The 10356-nt window shown below is 45.8% G+C and overlaps 1 non-coding gene across 1 annotated transcript; it reads left to right on the top strand.

The window, feature by feature from the left end:
• The first annotated feature begins 947 nt into the window (after positions 1-947).
• trnat-ggu (transfer RNA threonine (anticodon GGU)) lies at positions 948-1019 on the top strand. The gene has a single exon. It is a non-coding gene; the product is annotated as a tRNA-Thr (tRNA).
• Positions 1020-10356: the final 9337 nt, after the last annotated feature.

The following is a 10356-nucleotide window of genomic DNA, read 5'->3' as shown; positions in this document are numbered from 1 at the left end:
AAACTGAACTTTAATTACAAAACAGGACGAACCAGAAACCAAGAAACTGACAAATCATACACACAACCAGGAGCCAAAACACAACCACTGGCCACCGCAGAGCATCATGGGTAACACAAAACTTTTCAGAACTGTGAGTAATGAAGGCTAGCCGCAAATTCAACATGGCAGACTCACCAGGTGTTGGCAATCGCTCATCAACCATCCAGATCCACAAATAAGGCGCTCCTTCCTGGGCTCTACCTGTTCGTCAGCAAGCTGCATGGTTCCCAAGCCAAATTGCAGCCCGGAAACCAGCCAGCCCGGTAAGCAGCCCGGTAAATATAAAGAGACGCTCTCTCCACCTACCTCTAGCCCGACATAGCAGCCGTTGCGCAGCCTCCGACCCAACTTCTGGCTTCTCAGCTCTTCCTAAGGAGCGTTTTTCCTCGCCGACGCCCGCCCGGCCATCGCAGGGTAAGTTATGGTACTCTGTCTCATTGGTTTAATATGTTTGCCCGGTCTCACGCTTGCTTCTCTCGCCTAGGCCAGCCGTATGTGCCCGCTCACGCTCATGTCTCGCTTCGTCTTCGCTCCAAGATCCTGCAGGGGTAAAATATCAACTTGGTCTCCCTGGTTGCTTCCCTCTCCCGTGGTCTGTGTTCCGCTCGGCCGATCCCCGCCTCTTTCCATTGACGAGTTTGTAGCTGCATTCGGAGTCTACAGGGACGTTATTGCTCTGTTTATCTCGAGCGCCGAGTCGAGCTGGACTCAAAAGCCGCCTCTGTTCTGTCACAGTCGGGTGTTCGCCTGGACTGGTCCGTCCTGGACACCGAGCTCCTGGTTATGTTGGCTCACGCAACCCATGCTTCTCCTGCCAAGCCGTCGGCCACAGTAGCGCCCTCTGTCCCTACATTCCGTTAAGCCGGCGCCCTCCGCTCCTCCAGCTGATCACCGCACAGGTAACAGCCCGGCTAGCTCAGTCGGTAGAGCATGAGACTGGTAATCTCAGGGTCGTGGGTTCGAGCCTACGTTGGGCATAGCGGTTAATAATCAACAGATGTTCGATCCAGCACTTAAAGTCAAAGTTCAGCTCTGTTACCACCATCACAGCATCCTCAGTGGTGCCTCTTTGAATGATCACAAACCATGATGTCTTGCTAACCAGGACCATTTATTTCTTAGCCTAACGAAATGATGTCGCAGCCCAAAGCCAGCCAAGAACTGACCGAACTGTTTGGGTAAGGCGTTGTTAACACGTGATCAGCATGTAAAGATGTTGGTGACGCCATGTTTCATAAAGTGTTGCAGCTCAACTATGATAGTTTTAACTTGTAATGATATTGACTAAATCAGACCAGGAAGTGAGCGAAATATCGATAACGATGGAACTGACTACGATGTTGACTCTGATGTGAAAACAGTCATGCGTGTATTAAGTGAGAAATGCAGGCGTGTTTTCTCATGCTGTCTGGAAGGCAGAACTTTACAATTGGAGGACATGTTCTCATTACCTTAAACGGTCTTCACATTGCATCTCCCACAAGGGAAGTCTGGGCTGTGCCGTGACACAATACGTTTGGTATGCGAATATGTTGCAGACCACATAAAGAGTCCTTCAGCGTGGCTGCATGTACACAAGCTACACCACTGCATTCAAAAGGTAATAGAGGAGCTCCTTGAACAGCTAGCTGCGATGGTGAGTGCAGCCTTGAGATGAAATAGCTGTCACTGGGGCTGCTGTTGGTGTTGTTAGGATTATGGCTGCAGCACATTTGTTTTAGTGTTTCATGACATGCAACAGCTCGATGCAAAGCGACGGCTGCTTCAATGCAGCATTAAAGCTGCTGTGTTCTGGAGCAGCATAAGAAGCATAAACTGTTACAGCTGGACATAACCACAGCAGTAGCCATTACAGCGAGTGACTGTGCTCACATCCCCGCCCTTCTCTGCCCTGCTCTGTCCTGCTCTGCTCTGCTGTGCCCTGCTCTGCTCTGCTGTGCCCTGCTCTGCCCTGCTCTGCTCTGCTGTGCCCTGCTATGCTCTGCTGTGCCCTGCTCTGCTCTGCTCTGCTCAGCCCTGCTCTGCTCTGCTGTACCCTGCAATGCTCTGCCCTGCTCTCCCGTGCCCTGCTCTGCCCGGTTCTGCGCTGCGTGCCCGGCTCTGCAGTGCCCTGCCCTGCTCTGCTCGGCTATGCTCCTTGACACTGCCTCACGCCCTGCTGCTGCCCCGTTAGACAGGGCTTTAATCTTATTGCTGGGAGCTGCTCGAATGTTGTGACGCTTCTGCCTCCTGCACAAGGCCACACTGATCTGCGGGACGTTGCAGAGTATCGTGCCGCATGATAGATTTTGTTATTAGTTGTTTTACACCGACGCCACCAAATTCTCAATCAGCCGCTCCCAAAGCAGTGTGACAGCAGTCATCTCTCATTGTGCCTGGGCGCACCTCACACAGGTGGAAATGTGGGGAGTTTTGGGATGCTGGGCTCACTCTGAACAATTTAATTTTGATGGTTTTACATGACCCGAATGTGAGAATGAGAAGGGGTCAATTTTTGATATCTGCATATATTTTCAACTATATGATTTATGTCTGATTGCTCTATAATGAACATATCTAGTTGGAATATCAGAGGTCTAAATAAAATGGTCAAGCTCAAACAGGTGCTGGGCAGAATAAAACAGATGAAGACTACAATATGTTTCTTGCAAGAGACACATCTGGTGGAAAAGGATGTGAATAAAATCAGATCTAGATGGCCTGGCCAGGTATTCTCTTCTAGCTTTACAACCCATGCTAGGGGAGTTATAATACTAATCCATAAATCAGCCCCATTTGAACTAAGGGATAAATATTCTTACCCATCAGGGAGATTTATTATACTCAGTGGCATAATAATATCTACACTGGTCAATTTGGTATGTTTATATGCCCCTAACGGGGACGATCCTGCCTTTTACCAAGATTTCTTTTTAACCGTTTCAGGCTATAATGGTATGTTTATAATTGGTGGAGATTTCAATTGTGTCCCAAACCCTGCATTAGACCGTTCAAAAGATTCGACAACATCCCATCAACAAGCCAGGAAAACTGTTGAGAAATATATGAAGGATCTTAATCTAGTGGAGATTTGGAGACAACTGTATCCAAATAAAACAGAGTACTCTTGTTTTTCGAGTACCTATAAGACTTATTCGCGAATAGACTTTTTTCTGATCTCCTCCGGTCTGTTATATATGGTCCAAGACTGTTGGTATGAGGCTATTTTACTTTCTGACCATGCCCCAAATAATTTATCAATAAAATTACCTAATTATTGCCGGCCCTCGATTCCATTTCGATTTCAGGCTAAATGGCTTAGATCAGAGGAGTTTGAGGGTTTTCTCGAAGAGAAAATAACTGAATATTTTAACTTTAATACAAACCAAACTAATGCATCAATAAGATGGGAGGCATTCAAAGCCTATATAAGGGGGGGGATAATGAGCTACACTAGGTATAAATCAAAAATGCATTTAAACAAATTAAAAAACATTGAAAAACAGATTAAAGAATTGCAAGAGCAAATGTATCATGGCAGCAATGCTGACAAGGATAAGAGACTTCTATTATTAAAATCAGAGTATGGTGAGCTCACTACCAATAAAATAGCAACCAATTTACTGTGGTTGAAACAGTCATATTATGATCAGGGTGAGAAAGCAGGCAAACTCTTAGCTTGTAGACTTAAAAAATTACAGACAAACAGGACCATTAACTCAATCATACTGGATGACGGTGAGAATTTGGTGGATCCAAAAGACATAAATGAGGCTTCTACAAAGTATTATGAAAATTTATATAAATCCCAATATCCAGATAACACAAATAAACAAAAGCAGTTTCTGGACCAGCTCTTATTTCCAACTTTATCAGAGGAAAGTAAGAATGATCTGGATGAAAAGTTGAGTATTCAAGAACTTAAAATAGCTCTTAGCCACATGAATTTGGGTAAAGTCCCTGGTCCTGATGGCATACCAATTGAACTCTACAAGAAATTTTCAGATAAATTACTGCCACATTTACTCGAAGCATTTAATGAGTCTTATGAAAAAGGTATCTTGCCCCAATCATTACGGTTGGCAACCATTTCTCTTCTGTTAAAGCCAGGTAAACCTCCAACGGACATGGGCTCATATAGACCCATTTCCCTAATGTCATGTGATACAAAAATTCTGTGCAAAGTTTTGGCTCGAAGGATTGAAACACATATCCCTAATCTAATCTCAAAAAATCAAAATGGATTCGTTATTGCACGCCAAGCTTTCCAAAGCACTCGTCGATACTTTATATACTATATAAAAAACAGTTTGCTATGGACCATGCTTTTCTGTCATTAGATGCAGAAAAAGCTTTTGCTATAATTGAATGGAATTACCTCTTTGATACTCTTAAGAGATTCGGCCTGGGAGAAAAATACTTAAAGTGGATTCAATTGTTGTATATGAAACCAATAGCTAAAGTGGTAACTAACAGTCAGTTATCAAGGTGTATAAATCTCTGCAGATCGACCCGACAGGGATGCCCATTGTCCCCCCCTTCTTTTCTTGTTTGCCATTGAACCACTAGCTATGACAATACGTAAGTCCCCTGAAATCGCTGGGATTCAAATAGGAGAGGTAGAACATCGAATATCACTTTTTGCAGATGACATTATTCTGTTTATAACTAACCTTGAGAAGTCGACTCAGGCAGCGAATAAAATTCTGAGAGAATTCGGGGAGTTCTCAGGATATAAGTAAATAAAAAAAAGCTCATTATTATTATTGAATAGAAATAACCCTCCAATACAAACACAGTTTACGTGTACATATGAAGGATTCACATACTTAGGAGTTGAGATTGTTCCAGATATAGAGAATAGTTTCTACTAATTATGATCCTTTAGTGCAAAAAATATCAGGATCCCTAGAAAAATGGGGAGAAATGCCAATTTCAATGATAGGCCGAATTAATATTATTAAAATGTCTATCCTCCCAAAATTTCTATATCTTCTCCAGTCCATTCCTTTATATGTTCAAGCCTCCTTTTTTTCCTCTTTGGATAAAACCTTCACTAGATTTATATGGAATAATAAGCGCCCCAGACTACGCCTCTCTCTCCTTTATCTACCCTATGATCGAGGGGGGCTTAGAATGCCGAATATTAAACTCTACTACTGGGCAGCTCAGCTTTGTGCTGCTACTGGCTATTTTTCTAATAATAACACACCATCTTGGGTACAAATAGAGAACAATTCATTATCACTACCTCTAAAATTCTACCTTTACTCAGCTGAACCTAAACAATTATTAAAAAACACAAAAAACCCTCTTCTTAAGAATACGATATCAGTCTGGTATCATTCTCATAAAGTTTTAAATGAGGTGTTTAAGATCTCACGCCTGTCACCGATTTGGAGAAATGATAGATTTAAACCAGGAAGAGCAGACAGAGGATTCAAATTATGGATGGATAAAGGCTTAAATACAATTGGAGACCTTTATTGTGAGGGAGTTTTAATGTCCTTTGAACAACTGGCAAGTAAATATGGTCTGTCCCAAAAGCGTTTTTTTAAGTACTTACAGATTAGAAATTTTGTTAATACCTTGCGGATATCTACTGCCGAACCTCCACTCTCTACCATAGAGTATATAGCTATCCACCATAATAAGAGTAGAGGCCTACTCTCCAAATGTTATAATATCTTACTCTTATCTTTTAAAGATAGTAGTCTCTCCTATTTACAAACATGGAGAACTGACCTACAAACTGAAATTTCTGAGGATTAATGGAGTAACTCATGCCTACTGGCACAAACACAAACTATCAACACAAGATTTAGATTACTACAATATAAATGGTTATTTAGAACATATATCACTCCTGTAAAATTGAACCGTTTCAATCCGAATACCCCTGATACTTGTGTTAAATGCAATACAGATAGAGGTACTCTGTTCCATTGTATGTAGCAATGTACAGAACTTCAAATTTTTTGGAAAGAGGTCACTGGGCTTATCTCTCACTTGATTGAACAAGACGTACCAATGGACAGTGGACTCTGCTTGCTGCATATTTTTCCAGATGACTTTAAGGGTTCCACAAAGAGTAAACTACTGAGTTTTTGCCTTTTACAAGCAAAACATTTGATTGCGCTGAAGTGGATGAACATAGAAAGACCAAAGATAAATGAGTGGATTAAAGCACTGAGCAACAACCTGGCAATGGAAAAACTGACATACATGGTGAAAGGGAAGCTTGAAGACTTGAAGAGTGAGCTCTAGGTGTTCGGGGTGGGTTTATGGGTGGGTTTATTATTGGGTTTATTTTTTTTATTTATTTATTTATTTTTTTGTTTAATAATTTAAAAAAAAAAAAAAATTTATTTAATTTTTTGTTTCTTTGTATAATTGGAAAATTTCAATAAAAAAATATATATTTAAAAAAAAAAAAGCTGCTGTGTTCTGGAGCAGCATAAGAAGCATAAACTGTTACAGCTGGACATAACCACAGCAGTAGCCATTACAGCGAGTAACTGTGCTCACATCCCCGCCCTGCTCTGCCCTGCTCTGTCCTACTCTGCTCTGCTGTGTCCTGCTCTGCTCTGCTGTGCCCTGCTGTGCCCTGCTGTGCTCTGCTGTGCCCTGCTCTGCTCTGCTGTGCCCTGCTCTGCTGTGCTCTGCTGTACCCTGCTATGCTCTGCTGTGCTCTGCTCTGCTCAGCCCTGCTCTGCTGTGCCCTGCTCTGCTGTGCTCTGCTGTGCTCTGCTGTACCCTGCTATGCTCTGCTGTACCCTGCAATGCTCTGCCCTGCTCTCCCGTGCCCTGCTCTGCCCGGTTCTGCTCTGCCCGGCTCTGCTCTGTTCTCCCGGGCCCTGCTCTGCCCGGTTCTGCTCTGCTGTGCCCGGCTCTGCTCTGTTCTCCCGGGCCCTGCTCTGCTGTGCCCGGTTCTGCGCTGCGTGCCCGGCTCTGCAGTGCCCTGCCCTGCTCTGCTCGGCTATGCTCCTTGACACTGCCTCACGCCCTGCTGCTGCCCCGTTAGACAGGGCTTTAATCTTATTGCTGGGAGCTGCTCGAATGTTGCTTCTGCCTCCTGCACAAGGCCACACTGATCTGCGGGACGTTGCAGAGTATCGTGCCGCATGATAGATTTTGTTATTAGTTGTTTTGCACCGACGCCACCAAATTCTCAATCAGCCGCTCCCAAAGCAGTGTGACAGCAGTCATCTCTCGTTGTGTCTGGGCGCACCTCACACAGCTACTTTTCTCCCGGATCAATTAAATATTGTTTATAAAAGATTTTAGCCACTCGGGGCTGTTAATATTTGAATAAGTAAATGGGGGCTTTCGTGTAGCAGCTGATCTGCTGGCTCTACTTTGTCTTTCAGCGACTCGTGTTTTGCATCCATGTCAGTGGTTGCAGGGTTGCTAACCTTTGATTGAATTTTCCCCTTTTGTAAAGGACAAAAACACGTTTTACATTTAATAGTTTATTTAGGCTCTCCTGCATAGCTTTGACCAGCGACGTTTCAAGCTCCCTTATATTCGATCCCTCCTAGCTGGCTTTAACTTCCATGCAAAACTCTATCATCTGGGCCCATGCCCGAGTCTGTTCTCTAACCATGCCATTAAGCTCCTCCTGAAGGGCATGGCTAAGCACTCTCCTCCCCAGCTCGATGGCAGAAAACCCATCACTTTTCTATTCTTAAGAGCCTTCTTTTAACCCTGAGGTCGTCCCCCTTTTCTTCGTACTTTAAAGCACTCCTGTCAAGCGTTTTCTCTTGGCCTTCTACGGACTCCTTAGGGTAGGCGAGTTCACATCTCAGAGCGTCTTCAACCCGTCAGTAGATCTGATGCCCGACGACTTGGTTTGTTCCCGATCACTTTGACCTCCATCTCAAACATTCTAAGGGCAAAGGCCCTGCCGTCATCTCCATAGCCTGTCTCGGCGGCCCATTTTGTCCCTTCCTAGCCATGATTTAATTTGCTGACAAACGCCATAAGCTCCGCCCCTTCATTGGCCCCTCGGTTCTCACTCCCGACGGCTCCCCCATGACTGCAGCATGGTTCATCAGATTCCTTAGGAAATCCTTGGCTCTAGCTGGCCTTTCCCCTCTCCAATACTCCGAACATTCGTTTCGGATTGGGGCAGCTACCTCCGCAGCCGTCCAAGGTGTTCCCGAGGCATCTCTCCAACAGCTCGGTCGCTGGTCTTCGGCAGCCTACTCCTCCTACATCCGTCCAGACCTTCAATCCGTGCTCGCTGCTCAGCGCTCACTCAGCTTATAGGTAAGCTCTCGCAACTACTGGTGGTGGAGTCCTTCAGCTCTAATTGTCGCTTCTCTCTCTCTCTGGCAGCACTATCTCTTTGGCAGAAAAAGGGGGCTTTCGATCTCTATGGCAAATCAAGTGAGCTCACTCTCCCCGTTCTCTCACTTTCCCTGCAGCCCAGGCGGGCTCACTGTTCCTGCAGCCCAGGCGGGCTCACTGTTCCTGCAGCCCAGGCGGGCTCACTTCTCCTGCAGCCCAGGCGGGCTCACTTCTGCTGCAGCCCAGGCGGGCTCACTCCCCTGCAGCCCAGGTGGGCGCACTCTCTCTTTCTCTCTGTCCGCAGGCAGCCCAGGTGGGCTCAATCCACGACAGCCAGGTGGGCTCACTCTCCCGTTCTCTCTCTCCGCAGGCAGCCCAGGTGGGCTCACTCTCCCTTTCTCTCTCTCTCTCTCCAGGCGGACTCACTCTCCCTTTCTTTCTATCCGCAGGCAGCCCAGGCAGGCTCAATCCACAGCAGCCAGGCGGGCTCACTCTCCCGTTCTCTCTCTCCGCAGGCAGCCCAGGCGGGCTCACTCTCCCCTTTCTCTCTCTCCGCAGGCAGCCCAGGCGGGCTCAATCTGCTGCAGCCCAGGCGGAATCAATCTACTGCAGCCAGGCGGGCTCAATCTACTGCAGCCAGGCGGGCTCACTCTCCCGTTCTCTCTCTCCGCAGGCAGCCCAGGCGGGCTCAATCTACTGCAGCCAGGCGGGCTCACTCTCCCTTTCTCTCTCTCCTCAGGCAGCCCAGGTGGGCTCACTTCTCTTTTTTGGGGGGCAACCCTTCTCACAGGCTCCTTCCTCACCTTCCAGCCAGTCCCTCACCAGCTCGGCCCCGGCTCAGTTTTTTGGGGGAAGATATTCAGCATCTATCTCCCTATGCCGGACTTGCAAGCTCACAGCGGTTCAGCTTGCATGTCCTCCGCCGGGGCCCGAGCGCCAAAGAAATATTAACAATATACCTTGCAATTGTCTCCCTATCTCTCCGTGTGAGTCTCTCCAGGTTGAAATGAAGGCTAGCCGCAAATTCAACATGGCAGACTCACCAGGTGTTGGCAATCGCTCATCAACCATCCAGATCATATATACATACATATAAGGCGCTCCTTCCTGGGCTCTACCTGTTCGTCAGCAAGCTGCATCCCATCTCCACCCGATGTCTCAAGTCCTCGACATCTCCTTCCTTCGTATGACTCCGCCACCAGGTTCGGGTCCCAAGGGGGGAAGATGTTCAGCATCTATCTCCCTATGCCGGACTTGCAAGCTCACAGCGGTTCAGCTTGCATGTCCTCCGCCGGGGCCCGAGCACCAAAGAAATATTGACAATAAACCTTGCAATTGTCTCCCTATCTCTCCGTGTGAGTCTCTACAGGTTGAAATTGCCAATGTACAGTGTGTAAATGTCTCTCTAACTAACTTCTAAAGCATAGTTAGGCAAGGCAATTCTATTTATAGAGCACAATTCATACACAATGCAATTCAAAGTGCTTCACAGCTATATAAAATCACAAGAAGGCATTAAAAAGAAATAGAAATAATAAAAAATAGAGAAAATCAGAGAAATAAAAAGCATGATTTAAATTGTAAACAAAGAAAGAAATAAGAACAATATAAAATCAGTAGTTAAAATGTGATTACGTTTTGAGCTTTATTCAAACGCAGCTGAAAATAGGTGTGTCTTCAACCTGGACTTAAGTACACTGAGCGTTTCAGCTGATCTGAGGCTTTCTGGGAGTTTGTTCCAGACATGTGGAGCATAGAAGCTGAATGCAGCTTCTCCATATCTGGTTCTGACTCTGAGAACTGATAAAAGACCGGATCCAGATGACCTGAGGGGTCTGGAAGGTTCATACTGGGTCAGGAGGTCACTGATGTATTTTGGTCAATGACCATTCAGAGCTTTATAGACCAGCATCAGAACTTTAAAGGAGAATTCCGGCATTTTTACAAACATATCCCATCTTCTGGAGACCAAGGAAAGTTTGCCAAAGGGAAAACCGCGAGAAATTTTCATGCCCGCTGCGCAAAGTTGTCCGATTGCGCTGA

Source organism: Odontesthes bonariensis, chromosome 8 (genome assembly GCF_027942865.1).
Source record: "Odontesthes bonariensis isolate fOdoBon6 chromosome 8, fOdoBon6.hap1, whole genome shotgun sequence".
Lineage (NCBI taxonomy): Eukaryota > Metazoa > Chordata > Actinopteri > Atheriniformes > Atherinopsidae > Odontesthes > Odontesthes bonariensis.
This window is presented reverse-complemented; position numbering and strand designations above follow the sequence as displayed.